Below are 4,275 nucleotides of genomic sequence, written 5' to 3'. Positions count from 1 at the left end.
TTTGATCTTCTCAATGTTTGATCCTGGAACCTGGTGTCGGTTGGACCTCAGTTTTACTTCTTGAAACAGTAGTAGTTGAGCCCCTATTTTGAGGCACCATAAAAACGCATGAGAGTAGAGAGTTATTTCTACTTTTAGCCACACAGTCACTGCTCTTTTCTCTGTAAAATGGAAGTGGCAAACCAAGGGAGAATTGTTAGGTCAAGTACATTATTGCTGTATTTTGGAGTCCTACAGACTCCAATCTCCCTCCCCTGCCACCAACATTACCAATAGCTCATCTATCTGAGCCTTTACCAGGCTTTCTTTTCCACCTTTGCCTCAATGAACTGTCAATGCTGAAGGACACTTATAAAGGGCTCCTCTCTACGAAAATCAGTTCATCTGGGCTTTTCATGCATCCTTCACTCTTTAGTAGTTTCATAGGTGAATATGAGTTTCATAATAGCTGAGTTTTTTTGGTGTTACCATGAGAACAAATATCTCCCACATCATTTCACATCCCAGACAGAAGTTTGGTTATTGTGTTTAAATAGTAGCCAAATTGCTAAGAAAATTATAGTTTATTTTTTCTGTAACTGAGCTGTCTTCCTCATAATTATCTCCTGATGGGCAATAGGACTTTAAAAATATAGTTATGTTTTAAAATCTGTGGTCTCTCAGATTTCAGCTTTCTATCATGAGCCTAGGCATTGTTACTACATATATAGAATACAGACAGGACACCTTATCTGGATTCTGTGTGACTCACAAAATGTAGAAAATCTCCAACCCCATTACTTCAAAATTGAACAAGCAAAATTGAATAACAAATGAAAAAATAAATAAGAGCTGAGCCTGTACCTGCTGAATGGGGAGAATTAAAACAGACAGCAACTGGAGCACCAGGGATTTGATCTTCTGGGGCATAAAGTAAAGCCAGAGAAGTTGACCACTAAGTTCAGAGCAGTGGGAAACAGAGCAGTAGTGAACAAGAGTTGCAGGAAACCAGCCTGGAGATGCTGAAGCAGGGCAGAGCATGGATGCCCTGCAGTTGATTCACAGGAACTTTGTTTCAGGCATATCAATCCTTGAAAGAACAAGAAAGTAGAAATGTTAAGTCATGAACCATCCTCTGACACTAAACCTCTAAAGCAGTAAGAAGGCAAAAGCAAATTCTCTTTGCAGAAAATATTTCCCAAAGTAGGCCCACCGAATTCATATAGATAAAAAATAATGATCTCTCATTCTAAAATTTATATGGAATCTCAAAGTAATCAAAACAAAATAAAATAAAACAAAATAAAAGCAAAGCTGGAGGCCTCATACTTTCTGACTTCAAAACATATTATAAAGCTAGATGCAGGATGGCATTGGCATAAAGACAAACATATAGACCAATGGAACACAACAGAGAGCCCAGAAATAAAGCCTCCTATCTATAATACTGAATACAGGGGTGCCAACACATGCACGATGGGGAAAGGACAGTTGCTTCAACAAATGTGTTGGGAAAACCGAATATCCACTTGTAGAAGAAAGAAGTTGAAGACTTGCATTTCACATATACAAAAACTAACTCAGAATGGGTTAAAGACCTTAAAGTAAGGGCTGAAACTAAAATTCCTTAAAGAAAACATAGGGGAAAAGTTTCATGACATTGGATTTGGTAATGATTTCTTAGATATAACACCAAAAGTACAGGCCACAATAGCAAAAACAGATGAGTGGGAACACAACAAACTCAAAAACTCTGTGCAACAATGGAAGCAATCAGTAAAGTAAAAGGCAACCTACAGAAAGGGAAAAATATTTGAAAACCATATATCTGTTAAGGGATTAATATCCAAAATATATAAGGGAGCTTTACAACTCAACAACAACAAAAACAAACAACTTGGTTAAAAAATATGCAAAGGACTTGTATAAACATTTCTCCAAAGACATGCAAATGGACGATAAGCATAAGAAAAGATGCTCAACATCACTAATCATCAGAAAAATGCAAAGCAGAACCATAATTAGATTCTACCTCACACCTGTTATCATGGTCACTATCAAAAAACAAAACAAAACAAAACCAAAAAACAGAAAATAGTGCTGACAAGGATGTGGAGAAATTGAAGTGATATTTGCACACTCACATTCATTGTAGCATTTTATTGCACTGAATACTGTAGGCAACTGTAACATAATGATGAGTATTTGTGTATCTAAGCACAGAAAAAGCACAGTAAAAATATGATAAAAGATGAAAAATCGTACACCTTTATAGTGCACTTACCATGATTGGAGCTTGCAGGACTAGAAGTTGCTCTGGGTGAGTGAATGAGTGAGTGATGAGTGAATGTGAAGGCCTAAGGACATTACAATACAGTACTGCAGACTTTATAAATGCTGTACAGTACACTAGGCTATGCTAAATTTATTTTTTAATATTTTTATTTCAATTATAAATTAACCTTAGCTTACTGTAACTTTTTTACTTTATAAACTTCTAAATTTTTATTATCTTTTTAACTCTTTTGTAATCATACTTAGCTTAAAACACATCAGATGGCTTTACAAAAATAATTTCTTTATAACTTTATTCTACAAGATTTTCTCTATTTAATTTTTTTTTTTTTTACTTCCTAAACTTTTTAATAAAAACTAAGACATGAACACATTAGTCTAGGCCTACACAGGGTCAGTATCAAAGTCACTGTCTCCCACCTCCACATCTTGTTCCATTGGAAGATCTTCAGGGGCAATAACACCTATGGAGATGTCATCTCCCATGACAACAATGCCTCTTCTGCAATATCTCCTAAAGGACCTGTCTGAAGTTGTTTTACAGTTAACTTTTTTTAATAAGTAGAAGGAGTACACTTTAAAATAACAATAAGCAGTATTATATAGTAATCTTATAAGATGCCACCTTATATGCAGTAAATCTTTGACTAAAACATGTCTATGCAGCACATGACTGTATGTGTTTATAGATGACTGCTGAAAGGGTGTTTACTGCCACCATTGGGCGCAACTATCAAGGGCATAATATACTCATGGCTGGAAATGCTATTGATCTTTTTTAACTCAAAACAGTCAAACCTCAATCCAAGCTTCTCACACATGTTGTGAGTTCGAAGATAAGCAAGGGTCATTTTAGCTGCCAATAAAATGTTTGCTATAACATCTGGAAAAACAGGCATTGTATTGTCAAGGACCATGTCAACCTACAAAAATATGTTACAGTATTATTTCCAGAATTTTTGAACTTCATATAAACAGAGGTAACTGGATCTCAGTTTCATCTCCATTTGATGATAGAATCTATAGCACTGAGAGATAGATTCTATACCACTGAGAACTTTCAGGATTTATTGGTTCTACAACCAATAGTTTATTACTCACAGTTCCCTAGAGAAGAGGTCACATCATTCAATGCAGGGCCACAAGTAGCAGGACCAAAATTGGTCAGGAGGCAGAGGACTGAGGGGAAATCATGGGAAAAAGCCTTTACGGTGGTTTCCATGGGAAAGGCAAATCAAGAAAAGGTAAATAGTTTAGGTTTGGCTATTTGAATAATTTCAGTAGGATCTGGGCTATATTGATGGTATTCAGTTTAATATCTGGCCATGTGGTGATTTAGAACAGAGGAAATATTGGCTTTGTGTGTGAGAGTTTAAGGGTTGGAGATGTGAGCTTTAGGCTGGTTGGTTTTTATTTGAAAGGCACACTCACAAGATACTAATTTGCTATATTTAGGAATTAGATAGGCCTGGAAGGGGCAGTCTCTCCAAGGCCACCAAGGTCCTCTAAATGTCAAAGCATCATAATATATAGAAAATTAAAATTCATAATTAATACCCAGGGCACTTAACAATTGACTCACAATGGGAATGGTGTATGGGATTGGTTGGGCTTCTGCTTTTGATATCATCACTGAATCTATTGAATTCATAACCACATCACAGAGGCTGTAATCCATGAACAAAAAAAAACTGAAGTCAAAGAGCTTTGTCTACCACTGTTAATCACAACCAGTCTCTCAGCACCTAGAAATCTGAAGAATGGAAACTGGAATACTGATGCAAAAAAAAAACCTTAAATATTCACAACTCTGTTTACTGCTGAGGAAAAATCAATTAGGAGGAAGTACTTCATTTCCCTTCTGCCTCTTAAATGTCATGTGAATAGACCTCCTCTGCCAGGCAAGATGGTAAAACAAAGACCAGATTTACCCTCTGTCCTGACACAACTAGAAAAGTGGACAATTTATGTGAAACAACCATTCTTAGACAATAGATATCA

The 4,275-nt window shown here is 36.1% G+C and overlaps 1 pseudogene; it reads right to left on the bottom strand.

Moving 5' to 3' along the window:
• Nucleotides 1-2,760, bottom strand: part of LOC103601024 — a 4,406-nt pseudogene extending 1,646 nt beyond the window's left edge.
• Nucleotides 2,761-4,275: the final 1,515 nt, after the last annotated feature.

Source organism: Galeopterus variegatus, unplaced genomic scaffold (assembly GCF_000696425.1).
Source record: "Galeopterus variegatus unplaced genomic scaffold, G_variegatus-3.0.2 Scaffold3555, whole genome shotgun sequence".
NCBI classification, from domain to species: Eukaryota; Metazoa; Chordata; class Mammalia; order Dermoptera; family Cynocephalidae; genus Galeopterus; species Galeopterus variegatus.
The sequence above is the reverse complement of the archived record's forward strand: the minus strand, read 5'-3'. Positions and strand labels throughout refer to the sequence as shown.